We start from the raw sequence: 19547 nt of genomic DNA, 5'->3' as shown, positions 1-19547 counted from the left end.
TTTTAAAGTATTTAAATGATTGATTAAATAGAAGAAAGTTTAGATTTACTCTTCTTGGTCTTAAAAGTATTAGGTGGAAGATGGAAAGAAACAAATAGACTTGATATAAATTTTTTATTCTTACAGGTTGTTTTTGTTTTTGTTTTGAGGTGCCTGGCACAATGGATAGAACATGGGGATTACAAGCAGAAAGATCAGAGTTCAAACTCTGTCTTAAACTCTTACTAGATATGTAATCCTGGAAAAATAATTTAGCCACTGATTATCTCAGTTTCATCTTTAAAAAGTGAAATAATAATAGCATCTAAGTTCTAGGATTATTGTGAGGCTAAAAAGAGATAATATTTGTGAAACACTTTGCAAATCTTAAATGTGTACTAGCTGTTATTGTTATTGTTATTATTATTACAATTATTATCACAGCTATCACAAGAAATGGTTTGCCTTAGAAGAAAATTAGTTCTCCTTCACTTGAAACATTTTACTTGTCTAGTATAGATTGATCTTAATGATGAGTGAGGTTTCCTTACAACTGAGATTTCTATTGACCAGCTGATGATTTCATCAAGTATTTTTTGATTTATTATTTTTTAGTATTAGAATGCAAAAGTATAAAACAAGATCCCTGTCCTTATGGATCTTGGATTATAGCTAGAAAGAAAAGAAAAACCAGACTATTAGAGAACAATACAACATATTTTTATGGAGCATGTTGCAATGGAAACAGTATCAGAATGACTCAGAAAGCATCATGATATTAATCATCATAATACAGACTTATTTACACAAATTTTCAGTTCAATTATTCCTAGATTCCAAGCCTTTTTGTGGCCTTCCCTCCTTCCTCTTTCCCACCACTTGTAACAGATATCCCCCCCACCTTTTTTTTTTTTTTTTTAAATCTGCTATGACTTGATACCATTCCATGGCAAAAAGCATGGGAAAGTATAGCTACACAGTCTCAGCCCCAGGACCTATTCCTCTTATACTCCCACAAATTTAGGCTTAAGCTCCTTAAAAGCCCCAAACTACTGGCTTTCATAGTGGATATACTCTGACTTTACCCACAAATCTATTCTTCCTTGCATACAGTGATTACCCCAGTTTCTAATTATATCTATACATTTACATTAAAGAAAAAAATGAGCATTTATTACACATTTTATAAATATTTTTCCATTTAATCTTCACAACCCCAGGAAATAGGTGCTATTGTTTTCTCCATTTTACAGTTGAGAGAACTGAGGCAAAGACAGGTTAATTGTCTTGCCCAGGATTATACAGCTAGTAAGTGTCTGAGATCAACTTTGAACTCTGGATTTCCTGACTCTAGACCCATCATTTTATCTAGCTCTCTCAACTCACTAGACATTACTTTTAATTAACCATTTCCTTTCCCTAACATCATCAGTCACTCAAAGCCCAACACTGGTATCAACAACTTTATCAGCACTGTTCTCTATTTCATATTTCACACTAATATCCAATGACTAGTTTCCAACTACACACACCCATTACCAGCATGAGGATGGGATGGAGGGGATGGGAGTGAGTGGGGAATGGGAGAACACAATGACCCCATGTGGGGGTGATAATCCATAGCTACAAGAAGCTATCTAGAAGTCAGTCCTCTGTACCTCAACTTATAGCTGCCAGGACCAGCGAGGTGATGCAGTGCTGGACCTGGAGTCAGGAAGACTCATCTTTCTGAATTCAATTCTGGCTTCATACACTTAGTGTAACCTAGACAACTCACTTAACCTTGTTTATCTCAGTTTCCTCATCCATAAAATGAGCTGGAGAAGGAAGGGGCAAACCACTCAATACCTTTGTCAAGAAAATCTCAAATGAGGTCATGATGACCCTATTGGACATAACTGAAATGCCTGAACAACAAACAATAGCTGCCATCTCTTTAAAGTCAAACCTACAAGCATGTATGGGAAATGCACAATTTCTATGAGCCTGAAATTCCACAACTGTGAAATGAGAATAATAATACTTGCAACCTCACAGGAGTTGATTCCAAAAAAGTGATTAATAAAGTCATAAGGTACTGTATACATATGAGTAATTATATTTCTTAAATGTCATCTTGAAAACATTATTGAATATTAGTACAATCACATAAACCTGTTTTATAATCATTTACAGTGATAAAATAAAAATTATTTTCTTTTTTCCCTTGTCTGTTACTTCCCCTGCTTCTCCTTCCAGAACTATTTCCTTATAAAAAGCATATATGTGTATATATATATATATATATATATATACACACACACACACACACAGATATGTATGCATACATGTATGCATGTATATATGCAAACATACATATAATGTCAGACAAAACAAATCAGATTGGTCATATCTAATAATGCATATCTGTTTTTGTATTTCTAGTCCATCACCAATCTACCATGGAGTGCATGTCATTTTTTATCCTCAGTTTTTGAAGTTGTGATTCATTGTTGCTTTGGTCAATATTCTAAAGTCAAAGAAGTATTTTCTATGATATTGTTAAGATCATTGAATAAATTTTCCTGGTTCTTATACAGCAGTTCAATATAAGCTTCTGAGATCTGTCAGATTCCTTTCCTTTTCCAATGGTGCAATAATATTTTATTATACTCATACATCATAGTTTGCTCATCGGTTCCCCAAATGAGAAATACTTATTTTGTTTTCTTTGCTCTTACAAACAGTCCTGCTATAAAAATTATTATACAAAGTGGTCTTCTCCCTCTATCCTTGACCTATTTAGAGAATGTGCTTAATAAAAATATCTATGCATCAAAGGGTAAGTAGAGTTTAGTGACTTTTTTGGGTATAGTTCCAAATTGTTTTGAAGAGTAGTTGAACCAGTTCACTGCTCTATTGACAGTGCAATAGTATATCTTTCCTTCTACATCTTCAACAACTGCTGTTTTCCTGATATTTTTGTCAGTCCTTTGGATGTGAGGAAGAACTTGAGATAATTTTAACTTTTATTTGTTTTATCAATGACTTGAAGATTTTTTTTTTTTTTTTTTGCTTATAGTTGCTAATATCATCCACTTCTTTGAGAACGACCTATTCATAACTTTTGGCTCTTTATCTGTTGTTATAGTTAACGAAATTGTAGGGTTTCATACCGTGAGCCAGTCAAAAAGCATTTACCATGTCCCAGGCACTGTGCCTAGGTATATGAAGATATCTTATTCATATATGATATGATAAATGAAAATATATCTATTTAAATATATCTGGATATATGAAGATATATTTATCTAGATATATGAAGATAAATCTAGATACATGAAGAAAGACAAAAACAGCCCTGATTGTAAAGAAGTTCATGTTTTAATAAGAGAGAGACAAACAAAAATAACTAGATATATGCAGAATAAGATAGAGCAGGTGGAAAATAATCTCATAGGGGAAGTCACTAGCAACTGGGGGTTGGGGGAAGCGGAGGGAGAGAACCAGGAAAGGTTTCCTTCAGAAGGATGAACTGAAAGCTGAAGGATGCCAGTCTCAAAGTAAGAGGGAGAACATTCCAGGAATTGCATCTAGATAAGAGATGGAGGAGATGAGGCTGGAAACTGAAGAAGCAAGGATTGATTCATGAGGAAGTAAAATGAGAATTAAGCCAATAATAATAATGACTTGCATATATAGTACTTTAAGGTTTGCAAAGTACAAATATCTTATTTTATCCTTACAACAACTCTATGAACTAGCTAATATCCTCATTTTTCAAATTTTCAAATAATGAATCTGAAGCAAATAGATCAAATTACTTGCCCAAGGTCAGACAGTAAGGTCTGAGATTGGATTTGAACTTAAGTTTTCTGTTCAAGATCCAGCATTCTATCAGAGAGCATAGAGAGGAAAGTCACAACATGAGTGGTGATTTAGGGGAGAGCTGGTGGCCATGCAATATTTTTGTGACCGTAAATATATTAGCATGTTTAGATAGCTCTAGATTAGGGGGGATTTTGAAAGTCAGGCATAAGAGTTTGGATTTACAGTAGGGAGTAAGGCACCATTGTATATTCATAAACAGGTATTAGGTGGACAATGACATAAATACATAAAAACATATTGCAAGTATTCACTTAGTGTTAGGTATAGCAAAAGGGCAGCTCCCTAGCCTCAATTTACTTAATAGTATTTTTTTTCAATTACATGTAAAGATAGTTTTCAAAATTCAATTTTTATAAGATTTTGAGTTCCAAATTTTTTCTTACTTCCTCCCCTCCCTAAGACAGGAAGCAATCTAATTACTTCTCTGACCTCAAAGTGCTTATCTCCTTTCTAATGGAGGAAGAAAATATATTAAGGTAACTGAAAGGTTGGGGTGGGAGAGAGAAGATACCCACAAAGGGTCATGATAGCAAAATCTCTTGGGTCAGAAGCACAGTGTTAAGGGGAATAAAGGAGGAACAGCCACAGACTGAACTAACTAATGGGATAAGGAGGGATAAGGAGCAGAAAGATGTTTTAGTGTGAAAAGTTTCAGAGTGGGAAGGTAATTGAGGCATTGAGAGAAGTGATTCATTGAATAGTCTTACTCAAATTCTAATCAATCTTAGTTCATAATGATTTTATAAGGGGTAATGATTGTTAGTAATTGTTATAATTTATTCATCTAATATTACATGAGCAGTTTATCACTTAGTAAAAGGTATAAGAATAAGCAATATATCCATATCCATACCAGCAGTATATATATCCATTAATCATATAAATTGTTTATAGTATTTTAATAGAAGGATCTTATAATAAGCTTTAAACTTTTTTAAATTTATTTTTTATTAATTAAAGCTTTTTATTTTCAAAATAATGGATAATTTTCAGCATTTAACTTACAAAACCTTGTATTCCCAATTTTTTTCCTCCCTTCCACCTCCTCCCCTAGATGGCAAGTAATTCATTATATGTTGAACATGTGCAATTCTATTATACATATTTCCACAATTATCATGCTGCACAAGAAAAAATCAGATTAAAAGGGGAAAAAATGAGGGAAAAAATGCAAGCAAACAACAACAAAAAGAGTGAAAATACTATGTTGTGATCCACACTCAGTTCCTACAGTCCTCTCTGGATGAGGATGGTTCTTTTCATCACAAGACCATTGCAACTGGCCTAAATCATCTCATTGTTTTTAATCATCTTTTTTTTTTTGTTAATTTGGTTATTGACATAGTCAATTAAGCTAATAGTTTTCCTAATATTGAACCAGCCTTGCATTCCTGGTGTAAATTCTACTTGATCTCTTTGCTAATATTTTATGTAAGACTTTAAATCATCTCATTGTTGAAAAGAAGCATGTCCAGTAGAATTACATATCATATAATCTTGTTGTTGCTGTCTACAATGATCTTGTGGTTCTGCTGACTTCATTTAGCATCAGTTCATGTAAGTCTCTCTAGGCGCTGCTGATTATTTCGTATACAACAATAATATTCTACAACATTCATACACCATAACTTATTCAGCCACTCTCCAACTGTTGGCCCTCCACTTAGTTTTCACTTTCTTGCCACTACAAAAGGAAGCATCAAACTTTAGTATAATATTCATTACTTGCTACTAGCTATGGAGCTTATTTGCACAACCACAAGAATTCTGGCAAAGTATATCCATTCTGTGACCATGACCAAACCAGCATAGGTGATAGCATGGAATGGAAAATTTCTCTCTCTTCTTCCATCTCCCTCGCTTCCATATGTTCTTAGAGTATGTACATAGCTTGTTCTGTCTCCTCCTGTATCTTATCTTAAGGAGAAGCCCATCCATCTATATTGAAGGAATAATTGATAAGGCTTTAATGACTGATATAGTTGTAGAAAGGAGAATGGGGATAAACTATAACTTCAAGCTTGACTGGGAGGAGTTATACCATTGGGAGACTAGAGAATGAAGTTTTGAAGGAAGAACTGGTTCAACAGAGATGATGATGATTGTTGTGACTCTCATTTTCTTCCTCATAATAATTAAATTAATAGAATATATAAGAGCCTATCCTGACAAAATCAGGCACCCAATCAGTGAAAAAATTCAGAAAAAAGTAAATGTGTCTGTTGAACTTTATTTTCTGAGAAATTTGACAGAAGATTTAGGGCAAAGAGCTTTTCTAAGAAAAATTCAGTAATAAGCTTGAAATTATAAATACTTACTTGATATGAATGAATAAAACTATCCAAACTTGATGAATTTATAATCCAATAACCAACCACTAATGTGATGCTGCTAGTGTGGCAGCTTGGTGGCACAGTGGACAGACTTGTTGTCAGGAAGACCCATCTTATTGAGTTTAAATTTGGCCTCAGACACTAATTGGGTGATCTTGGACAAGTCACTTAACCCTGTTTGCCTCAGTTTTCTCATCTGTAAAATGAACTGGAGAAAGAAATGGCAATCACTCTAGTATCTTTGTCAAGAAAATCCCAAATGGGATCTGGAAGAGTTGGATATGACTGAAATTACTGAATAAAAACAAATGTAGAATGTGTGCATACAAAATAATTTTGATGATGGGGTTTTTTTATAATTATCTGTAATTTTGTTAGGGTTGGGATATCCTGGTGTGGAAAATCCCTCCAGTTATATAGATCTACAACTCTTTCATTTTGCAGTCTTAGAGTTTCATGGGCATAATGAGAAAGTAAGTGATTTCCCTTTGGTCACATAACCGGTATATATCAGAAGCATATTTTAATGCAGCTTTTATTGACTCAAAATCCAATCCTGCTGGTCTCAGACACTTAACACTTCCTAGCTCTGTGACTCTGGGCAAGTCATTTAACCCCAATTGCCTCAGGAAAAAAAAATCCAATTCTTTATCCACTATGCCATAATACTCTTTGAATGCATTTTGAAAAATTTGTCAGCTCTTAAATTTGTTTCTCTGGCTCCAAGACTTTATAAGTTCCTTACTAGAGAATTTGTATGTCTTATATATAGTATACAGAGATTATCATGATATATGGAAAGTATAATAATGACTTTGAAATTAGATAATCTAGACTTACATCCTGCTTCAAAATGGCTTCTGATACAGTGAAAAGGGCCTCAAATTTGGAATCGAAAGACCTAGGTTTGGAATTGAAAGACTTAGTTCCTGTGTGATGTTAGGCAATTTCCATGAGCATCAATTTATCATTTGTAAAATGAGGCAATTGGACTAGAGAACTTCTGAGAGTCCATTCCAGCTAGAGATTATGATTCCATGTTATATCACAGTCCATAAAAGGATATATACCTTCACATAAAATGAGAGATGTCATTATTGATAAATGTCATCACAGAAAAATTCTGTACATGAAGTTTATGCAAGACAACTGACAACTCTAGTTTATCATATTTACATCATTGGTCTCCCTAGAAACTGATGAAAATTTTTTCTGCATATAATTACCAGTCTGCATCCAAAATTCCATTCCAGTTGCTGCAAATTCAACCATCTTTTGGCAGTCTGAAGTCACAAATTTAAAAGCTGTATATAAATTTCTACTTTTTTGAATGACTATTTAACTCTTATGAACCAGATTTCTCTGATTCTTGACTTAATCCCTATAGGTCTAGAAGAAAGGAATAAAAGGAGCTGTGCACAGATTGGGGTCAAATCTGGAGGCATTATATAATGGAAAGAGTGGTGGACTCTGTAGGTCTTAGTTCAAATCTTAGCACTTCTATTTATTACTGATATGAAATGAAATTAAAATGATGATATGAAATAGCAAATCATTTGATTCTTTCCTCATTTGTGAATCTTAGCCATTGTGCCCTGAGATCTCAAGAAACAGAACCTCACATCTAGCTGTTCTAACTATGGGGTTTATTGATAGTACACAAACTAAAGTGGTAGTCAAGGGATCATTATCTTAGCTTATTTCTTGCATTCTGGAGTTCAGTTGTTTGTCTCTGCTCTTGGCAGGGATTTCAGCACATGTTTAAGAGAGACCAGGCCTGCCCAGAACTACAGGCTAGATTAAGTGACTAGAGAGAATTAGGCAGTTTTTTATAACTGAGTGGACCAAGGAAGACTAATACTTTTAACAAATGTAACAATCTAGTGTGAAGAAATGTATCTTTAAATATACCAATCAGCAGATTGGTCAGATAAGGTTAATTAAGGAGGTAATAGAATTCTTCTAAGGCTAAGAGCATCCATTCATGGATTCATCAATTATCTTAAATATTTTTGTTTCCCATTTTGGAGAAGGGGTACAGTCTAGCCAGAAGGGATACATCAGGGGAATATGAAATAGATGCTCTTAAAATATCTTCGTTTCTAAATCTATGATCCCATAATATAGATATGAGGTGCAACTCCAAGAGGATGAGGCAAGTTTTTATGTTTGATAGAATTAGACATCTTGCTTATTTATTTATTTATTTTTGGGTATAAAGGTGGGGAGAGAGACTAGATCTATGATTTCATTGGTATAGGGAACTCTTGGGGGAGGAAATCCCCAGTCTCAGTGCAGATTGGCATTTTCTCTTCAAATTTTAGTTTTAGAGATCAGCCTAGAGAAGTGACTTGCTCAGTGTCATAGCCAGAGGCAAGACTTGAATCCAAGTCTCATTGACATTGAGGCCAGTTCTCCATTAACTAGGTCATTATATAATGTACCAAAAAGTAGTGAGGAATCTCTGACTCTTTTCTGTTTCATAGTTGAATCTTTGGGAATTTCCTCCCCTCTTAGAAATAAGAAATTGTCCTTATGGGAAATAGAGAACTTCAATAAATCTTATATAATAAAAAAAAAAACCTATTACTCATTTTGTGGTACTGAAAATTTGTTAGATTGTTTAAGAAAGCTTGAGGAATCCATTCTAGACTAGGCCAGTAATTAACTTCTGAACTTCAATTTATGGAGATGAGTCTAATTGTTAGCATCAGTAAGCTGCTTATTGCATTTATTGCTGCTATTAGATGTTTCTTTTAAAAAGTAATTAAATCTAAACTAATAGGCCCTACTTTCACTCTCTAGGACCACATAAAATAAATTTAATTCCTTTTCACTTGATAGCTCATTATGTATTTGAAGTGCAATCAGGTGGCCCTATCTTCTCTTATCCAAGTTAAACATCCTTATTTCCCTTAACTGATCTTCATTTAATATAGTTGCACTCATTCATTCATTCAGCAAATTTACTGAGCACATGCCATGTGCAAAACATGTTTCTAGTTATCATGGCTAGTTGCCAGATTGTTGTTTGCCATTAATTTTTAAAGAGGACCAATGATATCATGAGGTGATAACCTACTAATGAATTGGATTTAAGCAACACAGTTTCACAAAGTCATCAACCTTTCTCTCTCCTCCATTCACTGAAGTACAATGGCAAGATAAAAGTTAGGATGGTGGATGATGGCCCAGGATACAGTGGATAATTTTGATATCGTTGACATCTGATCATATTCTAAGTGCTCCTTAGGGTCTGTTTTATCCACCTTCATGGTAGTGGGAACAAATTATTCCCATCTGCTCATTCCATTGAGGGAAGTCTTCACATGCTTGAAGTAGACATCCCCCTAAATCAGTGACAGGTTTGAGGCCCCTCAGTTACCTTCAACCTTATTTAGCCCATCTGGTGCAGGTTATAGCTTCCTGAAGACATTAAGAGTTGGGTGAAAGGTGGACATCAAAGGTGGATGATCAGTCCTGAAAAAAGTTTGTAAAGCTCTCACATCAGAGATGCTAGCCTTTCCTTAACACTTCATATACCCTAACCATGTGAAATTAAAAAAAAAAGAATAAAATATCTTATTTCCCTGCCTTCATGGAGCTGAGTACCAGATCAGGGTTGGTGATGAGGCAATTAATGGAAGTGTGTGTTCCTAGTTGTGATTTGAAAGGAAATCAAGTCAAGGAATGAACAAAATTAAAGGGCTAAGAGGGAAGTGTAAAAGCATTTGTAGCAGGGATCAAGAGTCTGGGAGTAGAGGCCAGGGAAAAACAGAATAAGGAATACAATACACCAGGAATCAGCAAAATTATCCAAAGTGATGCTCCCCAAAACAGCTCTCTCTTACAATGCTAGCATGTGAATTCCCTTTCTCCATCACATCAGTGATATTGTAAAACCCAACAACATTCCCTTCTAAGGTGGAAATGAAGTTTCTTAAGGGGTTTTGAAGGTTGAATCTATAAAATTGAATATGTGTAGTGGCAATAAACCTTGTATCCATCTGGTCACATAGAGCAATAATCAAATTTACACATAAAAATGTCTTACATGCATATGTGTGTGTATTTGCTAAAATTAAAGCAATACTTTAAAAAAGTTTCCACACACACACAAAAAAATGAGCTTCAAAGCTTCCTGTGTGAACCCACATACTATGCCTTAGACTCAAAAGAAGTTGTGTGGTGGGCTGTTGGGAATCAAGATTAGTATACTCTCTAGAACACTATTGCCATATAATGACACTATTTTGGGCCACATTTGCATGAAATAAAATGTCTCTATTTAGTGTCACATCCTCCCTCTTTTTATGGAGGCTTCCTGTTATCTATCTATGTAGATTACTCTCCCAACTTTGAAATTGTTGCCCTGGAGATCAACCTTCTCTTTTCTCTCAAATCTACCCCTCCACTACTAAGCAAAGAATCTCACTTTGTACTCTACAGAGAAAGTAGATTTCTTTCTCTTTCTCATTTCACAACCTTTTGATATAGAGGGTAATAAAGAGTAAAAAGTCTGAAAATTGGAAGGAGCAGTAGATTTTAAAGAGCTTTGATTGCTTGATAAGAACTTTTGTATTTGACCTCAGAGGCAATAAGGAGCTACTGGGCATTATTGAATGGGGGAGGGAATGGCATGATTGGATCTGCCGTTTAGGAAAATCATTTGTGATTGAATAAAAGATAGATGGAATGGGGAGAGACTTGAGGCAGGAAGAACCAACAATAGTTTATTTTGAATAGTATAAGTGTGAGGTTATGAGAGCCTGCAATTGGGAGGTGGTAGGAGAAAAGAAGAGAAGGTGTGCAAGGTAAAATCAACATGTCTTGGCAATAGATTGGCTATGGGAGGTGAGAGATAGTAAGAATTCAAGGATGATATCTAGTTTTTGAGACTGAGAGACACTGGGAAGAAGATAATGGTTTCACTGATGATAGGAAAATTAGGAGGGAATGAAGGAAGGAATTCTGTTTTGGATATAATGAATTTAAGACATCTACTATTAGTTTAAGAGGTTAAAGGCAGTTGGAGATTGGAGATTACTAGAGAGGTTGGGGCTGGATAGGTAAATCATCAATATAGAAATGGGAAGGACTGATTAGATTAGAAATAGCACAGAGAAAGTAATACTATAGCAAAAGGAAAGAGGACCCAGAACAAAACTCAGTGGGACATTTTATGTCTAAAGAGCATAACCCAGAGGAGGATCAAGTGAAGGAGACTGAAAAGGAGTGGTCAAATAGGTAGCGGAGCAGAAGAGAGTAGTGCAAAGAGAGTTTGCAAAAACTTTAAAAAAAGAAAATGCCAAGAAGTAAGTGATCAACAGCATGAAAGGCTGCAGAACAAAATAAAGAAAAAGACTATGTAATTAATTAATTGATTTTATTAAAGCTTTTTATTTACAAAACATATGCATGGGTAATTTTTCTTTTTTAAAAATTTTAATAGCTTTTTATTTACAAGTTATATGCATGGGTAATTTTATAGCATTGACAATTGCCAAACCTTTTGTTCCAATTTTTCCCCTTCTTCCCCCCACCTGCTCCCCTAGATGGCAGGATGACCAATACATGTTAAATATATTAAAGTATAAATTAAATATAAAATAAGTATACATGTCCAAACTGTTATTTTGCTGTACAAAAAGAATTGGACTCTGAAATATTGTACAATTAGCCTATGAAGGAAATAAAAAATGCAGTCGGGCAAAAATATAGGGATTGGGAATTCAATGTAATGGTTCTTAGTCATCTCCCAGAGTTCTTTCACTGGGTGTAGCTGGTTCAGTTTATTGCTGCTCCATTAGAACTGATTTGGTTCATCTCATTGCTAAAGATGGCCAGGTCCATCAGAATTGATCATCATAAGTATTATTGAAGTATATAATGACCTCCTGGTTCTGCTCTTTTCACTCAGCCTCAGTTCGTGTAAGTCTCTCCAGGCCTTTCTGAAATCATCCTGCTGGTCATTTCTTATCAAACAATAATATTCCATATTATTCATATACCACAATTTATTCAGCCATTCTCCAATTGATGGGTATCTACTCAGTTTCCAGTTTCTGGCCACTACAAAAAGGGCTGCCACAAACATTCTTGCACATACAGGTCCCTTTCCCTTCTTTAAGATCTCTTCAGGATATAAGACCAGTAGTAACACTGCTGGGTCAAAGGCTATGCACAGTTTGATAACTTTTTGAGCATAGTCCCAAATTGCCCTCCAGAATGGCTGGATGTATTCACAATTCCACCAGCAATGTATTAGTGTCCCAGTTTTCCCACATCCCCTCCAATGTTCATCATTATTTTTTCCTGGTATCTCAGAGTTGTCTTAATTTGCATTTGTCTGATCAATAATGATTTAGAGTGCTTTTTCATATGATTAGAAATAGTTTCATATTCTTCATCTGAAAATTGTCTGTTTATATCCTTTGACCATTTACCAATTGGAGAATGGCTTGAATTCTTATAAATTTCAGTTAATTCTCTATATATTTTAGAAATGTAGGGCCACTTAATTTAGTAATTGATAGATCATTGGTAATTTTGGGGAGAGCAGATTTGGTGGAATGATAAGGTGGGAAGACCTTATAAGAGGTTGAGAGGACAGTGATTGGAGAGAAAATGGAGGCACCTATTATGGATTGCCTATTCGAGGAATTTAGCTTCAAAGGGCAGAAGAGTTATAGTATGATGATGAATCAAGTGAGGGTTTTTTTTGAGGGAGACATGGATATGTTTATAAGCAGTAGGCAGGGAGTCACTAGATGGAGAGGTTGAAGATAAATGATAGATTGAGGATGATGGAGTATTTAAATAATCTCCTAACTACTCTCACTGTCTTCATTCTCTCATTTCCCTTACTACTTAATCTAAACACTCTGTTTAAATTAATCTTTTTAAAGCACAGATCTGACACTTTCATCTCCTTCCTAAAACAAATAGTCTCCATTGTCTACTAAATAAAGTCATTTGTTCATAAAAAAAATTGATTTAAAAAGGATCTTAGATGTTAGCTAGCTCCAATTCTATCTGAACCATGAATTTCTTCTATAAGATACCTTCTAAAATTCAGAATTTTTTATGCTTTAGTCCCAATATACCTTCCTTGCTTTATTTCCCACAACCCCCACAAACTCAAAACAAACTAGATAACTTATTGTTTGTCATTTTCCTATTCCCATATTTTTGTTTATATTTTTGAATGCCTTTCTTCAGAATTAACCATCAGGTGGCATTGATAGTTTACTTCTAACTATTTGTATCTTCCCATTTGGGTAGAATTGCCATTAAGAGTCTTATTCTTTGTGATTCTCAGTCAGCAGACTTTTATCCCTTCATCTGCCTCTCTATGAGGGAGAATGAATTTATTACCAAGGAGTGTTTAGATTTGTAGATCAATTCAGTGAGGACTTTTTCATGCAATTTCTTTCTCTTTTTTTTAATTTGAGAATTTTCAGTGAGTTCAAATTATATGACCTTCACTCAGTGCTTTCCATGGAACTGGGCACATGTACTTAAAACTGTAATTCAGGATATTGTCAGCATTTACCTTTAATGTAGAAATTATAAGCAAAGCAAGAACATGCAATAACTAGAGCACAATGAATAATAACATAACTAGAACATATATAATAAGTGATTGTGGACCTACTGCTCTCCCAAATCCTTGAAGCCTGTTACACATTAAATATTTGCAATTGAGTTAGGGACTGTTTTTCTTTTTATTAATTATACCCCCAGCACTTAGCCCAATGTCTAGAACATAGACACTAAATAAATCTTTTGGGGGGATTCATTGGATTAAAATCAATAGTTCTAAGATATATACATTTTAAGTTTATTTAGTTCCCCATACTTACTCTCATTCAAACAGCAAAGGATACTTCATATATTAGGTGATAAGGCTAGAATTCTGGAATTCTGATACTGGGACTCACAGAATCGATTTGGGATATGAGTGGACTTGGGAGAAGACAGAAGACATTATTTTCAATCTCAGCTATCTTGTCTCCAGCAAACACTTCTAACCTCCTCTGGTTCTCTTTAATCTATTACAGAGCAGGATAAGTACGTTGAGAACTGAACTTGCTAAGAGAAGATTAGATAGACAGAAAGATAGATATGTATGTATATATGTGCATAAATATATATTTGTTTATATTTATGTTGCATGTATATGTGTGTGTATACACAAATATATTGTATATATGTATGTGTGTAGAGTGGATAGACTGCAAGTCTTGAGTCAGAAAATCTGAGTTCAAATCCTGTCTCAGACACTTACTAGCTACGTGACCCTGGATACTTAAACTCTATTTGCCTCAGTTTTATTATCTGTAAAATGAGGAATAATAATAGCATTTACCTCCCTGGGTTGTTGTGAGGATCAAATGAAATAACAATTGTAAATCTCTTAGCACAGTGACTGGCATTGTAAGTGGTATAGAAATGTTAGCTATTATTATATATATACATCATATATATGTTTTTCTATATATAATGTGTGTGTGTGTGTGTGTGTGTGTATGTCTCATCAACAAAACTGTTTCTTTTTTTGGTCACCCTTAACATCTCTAGCCCCATATAATTCTCTGTCATCCTACCCCCTACAAGAGATAAATAAGTGTGATAAATAAGTATAGTCAAAAAAAGAAATTCATCTATTGGCTGTATCTAAAGTGTATGTCTTTCTTTGCCAAGAGATGGGAAACATTTATCGACAGTCTTCTGGAGTCATGATTGATCATTGCATTGATTATAGTCCTTAAATCTTTCAAAGTTGTTTTTCTGTATAGTGTTGTGATCATTGTATAAATTGTCCTCTTGGTTCCGCTCACTAGATTTTTCCACTTCTAGTCCATTACAGGGTCTTGTCTTTGCTCGCCGGCAATCTTGATGACAATTAATAGCTGTGTCTCGTGGACCTTTTCAGACTTTTTACTGCAAAACACTGTCATGGGGTACTTGAAAGGACAATTATTTTTCAAATTTAATTTAATTATTTTCTAATTAACAAGCATTTATTTTCTCTACCTTTTTCTTCCCTTGCATTGAGCAATAAAAGAAAAAAAACATTCAAAACAAATATGCATAGTTGAACAAAGCAAATACCCATATTGGCCACGTACATAAATGTATGTATGTCTTTCTGCATTTTAAGTCCATTAGTTATCTGGCAGGTGTTGGATAACAGGCTTCAACTCCCTGGAATTGTGATTTGTCACTGCAGTGATGAGGCTCCTAAATTCTAGGTTGTTTTTCTTTAGAATATTGTCATTGTCTAAACAAGCTGTTCTCCTAGTTCTGCCTACTTTTCTGTAATCATTTCACAAAGTTCTGCCCAGTTGCCTCTGAAACTGTCTATTTTATCATTTCTTATCATATAATAACATTCCAATTATTTCGAACACCAAATTTATTTAGTCATTTCCCAACAGGTGGACATTCCTTTAATTTTGATTTTTTTTTTTTTTTTGCTACTATAAAAAGAGCTGCTATAAATATTTTTGTGCATGTGGATCCTTGAAAGGAAAAATTTTTGAGACTCTTTGGTACTGCAAGATTGAAGATGTGGACAAATGTGCCAAATGTCATCTTGTTGATTTGTTCAGGACATTTGACTGGAGGAAGAATGTATTAGAGGAGTTGAATTTGAGTAGGCAAAGTACAAAGCTGATCTTGCTAGAGGCCAGCTGTATTTTGGTACTTTGGGAATTATAAGCTTCTGCCTGTGTGTGACTCAGCTCTGAGACTGTTATGTTAGTGAAGAAGAGAAAGCTTTCAGTTATATTTCTTCAATTCTCTTGTTTGAGAAGTAGTTCTCTTTATCACTAGACTTCTGTGAGAGTGATGGGAGTGGGTGGCTGTTCTCATATGGAGACTGTACTAGATAATATTGTACCTGGGCTCCTTTTCTGCTAATATTTCCTTTACTAAGAAGATGATTGAACTTCCTTAAAGTGGATATCTCCAGAGTTAGAGGTGATTGTGGGAATTTGGAAAACTCTTGAGTCTATTAGATGGAGTTGACTAGAAGCAAGGCAAGGCAAGATTCTTCATAAGAGAAAATGAGAACTAGCAGAAGACACAGATGAGTAGCTGATTGAAGAATGCAATGTTGAAGTGAAATGTGAAATGCCTACCTGGTAACCCCACAGAATGCTTTATGTTCTGATTAGTTTTAAGTTTTGGTCTCCTGAGAGAGCAGGATAGTAGTTATAAGTTAAATTACTGAATCCTCTTTTTAAAAAAAAAAACATTTAAAAAATGTAAATAGTATTTTATTTTTTCCAGTTGCATGTAAAGATAGTTTTTAACATTAAATTTATAAGATTTTGAGTTCCACATTTTTTTACCCCTCCATCCTTCCCTTCCCTCTTCCCCAACATGGCAAGCAATCTGATATATGTTAGAAATGTGCAGTCATATCAATTATATAATTCCACATTAATCATTATATCACAATCCAAAGCTTCCCAGATACTGAATCCTCTTAAATGTTATTCTATCAATGCATGCATGTGAATGTTTTGTGTGCCTTAGCATTTCTTTTTTGTGTGTAGGAAATAAATAGCAATCCCATGCCTGATTCAAATTGTAATACATTTCTACTCCCAGTTCTGAGGAGACCCTAGACATAAGCCAAAATCTAACCTTTAAGTGATCCATCCTAAAGGCATTGGAGTAGAGATTTCACAAGTCAAAACATATGAGAATTTAGACTTGCCTATTATTTAGAAGCCAAAATGCTCTGAAGCTGGCTTAAACTACATGCTCAGGTTGTTCCAATGCATAGAATCCTCTGAGTGAAGAAGATGAACATAGTGCCTTAATCCCATTGGGCTCAGGAATGGTTCTTTAATATTAGACATATGTCATCAGTATTTATGTATAATTTCTACTAAAGTATTTAAACTCATAGCAAAAGTTGTATCCACGAATATGTAAATACACAAGAGTAGAACAGATCAGTTGAAGTCTTGTCAGAATAAATTTGTAATGAAATTTATTTTATATCAATAAATGACTTTCTTTGCATATTTCACATCATATTAATAGTATTTTTATTAGTTGTGTTATTAGTGTGTATTAAATTAGTGTGTATTAAATGGTAGGTACAATATGAAGTTAATTCCTGATGACCATATACAATGCCATATCCTTAAGTTCTATCTTCTCCCTATTTTCTTTAAGACACATTATAATACCTAAACTCTGCAGGTGATGATTATTTTTAAAATTATTAATCACAGTATGTAACAGAGAGCCAAATGAGGACCAGATGTTGTTCAAAATTCAGTACCTAATTTAATATATTCCCACAAAAATCTGGTCATCATTGTCTATTGTAAGACTTGATTGCATAATTGTAGTGATGAATGCAAGGTGTTTCCCAAAGTCTGGGACAGGAATGAATGATGCACATTATTATTAAAAAATCATCACTAATTACAAATAAGTATTAAATACTTACATATGATGTTGTTGTTAGGACCTCTACAATGCAAGTTAATCAGATATGCTAAACACCTAGTAATGTTTTGCTTCCTAAAACAAATAGTAATGATGATAAAATTCCAAAAGCCACAAGAGATAGTGAAACTGTGTGTTATGTTCTTTAAAAAGTCTGCAGCTCCTACTTATCACTGGTTTCTTTAGAAACAGGGATTCTTCTAATGCCTACAAATGCATCAGCGTTTATGTTAAACACAATAGAACTGAATGTGTGCTTATCTTGTGTTTAAAATTCCTATTCATTATTTTGCTTTTTCTTCCAGAAAATGTTTGCATGCACAGTTGTAATAAATTGGTCTTTAGAATTCCCGTTTCTCAAATGATTTTCCGAATACCACCCAACTTCCCTCATTTTGTTTAGCACAGAACCTGGCATATAGTAAGTGCTTAATAAATATTTGTTTTCTTCTCCTTTCTTCTTTTGTCCTTCCCTTCCTTTCTTTTTTTCATCCCTCTCTCCTTCCATACTTCTGTCTTTCATTCCTTCTGTCTTTTTTTTGCTTTCTTGCCTTCCTTCATTCCTTTTTCATTCCCTACCTCCCACCATTTTGCTTTCTTGCCTTTCTTCCCATTGTTAGTGCTCTCCCCACCTTGAACCACAGAATTAATTTAGTGTTTGTATATTTTATACTAACTCATCTATGTATATGTTTTTTCTCTCCAAGGAAATGTAAAGGTAGGGACTTCCCTGGATTTTGGGGGGTCCTTTTGTCTTATGTATTTAGCAGTGATCAAATGTAGTGAAGTTTTAAAAATATATGTTAAAAGATGAATACTGATTTTATTTTTGATAATCTTTATTTATTTATTTTTTTTACTTTATATTTGGGCAAATTTTCCTAAACATTCTTCTTTTAAAATTTAGGTTACCACTAGCTTTCTGTTTCATCTAGTTTATAGGTCTGGGTATGTATGTAAACAAAAGCAAGATTTTGATATATTTATTTATTTATTATTATCCATGGTGATCTCTAGTATGACAGGAAACTTCCTACATGGGATCCAAAATGATAAGCAAATTGCAATAGAAATATTCTACAAGTGTTCCTCTTCACAAATACCACTATGCTGATTATAGAAAGCTCTGGACAGGGTGTGGTCAATGAGATTTGTGGTCATTAAGAAGAGATTAGTTTAGCAGACCACACTGGAAAACAAAACAGATGAAAAACACATATTTCTGAAGTCATGACATGGTATGGACCAGATAGCACTTTGAGTCGATGCAATACTGCATATCTTGGACAGATACTAAAGATTAACTGTGATCTAGGTCTAGAACTGAGTAAGATGAAAAAGTAGACTAGATTATATTGAGAAATTATGCAATAATTTCAATGTCAGACTATCTCCAAGGGAGGCCAAGCTCTCTTTCACAAAAAGAATTTATGAAGTATTTAATTTTAAATAATTGCAATCATTTAATTTCCACACTTCCATTATAAGTATGTTAAATAGTTTTATAATTGTTAATTTAGGCAAATAAAAAGTTAATAGATATAAAAATAAAATATATAAAACTATACAATCTAAGTTTTAGCAAAGTGTATTTATTTTTTATTGTTATTTTGTGAATGACAAACAGAAACATGAGTTTTATCATGTTCAAGATCAAAAAAAGAAGATTGTATATAAAATCACAAATCTTTATTACGAATCCATCAAAAAGTATTTATTCAGCTGTTACAAAGTACCAAGCACTATGTTAAGTACTTGATACAACAGGCAAAGGCAAAATTGATTACTGCTCTAAAGGAGCTCATGTTCTAATGTGGAGGAAAACATTTAAGAATAAGTAAATACATACAAACTATATATAGAGCAGATGGTAAATATTCTTCATGG

The sequence above is a fragment of the Sarcophilus harrisii genome, chromosome 4, assembly GCF_902635505.1.
Source record: "Sarcophilus harrisii chromosome 4, mSarHar1.11, whole genome shotgun sequence".
Lineage (NCBI taxonomy): Eukaryota > Metazoa > Chordata > Mammalia > Dasyuromorphia > Dasyuridae > Sarcophilus > Sarcophilus harrisii.
Note: the sequence above shows the minus strand (reverse complement) of the source record.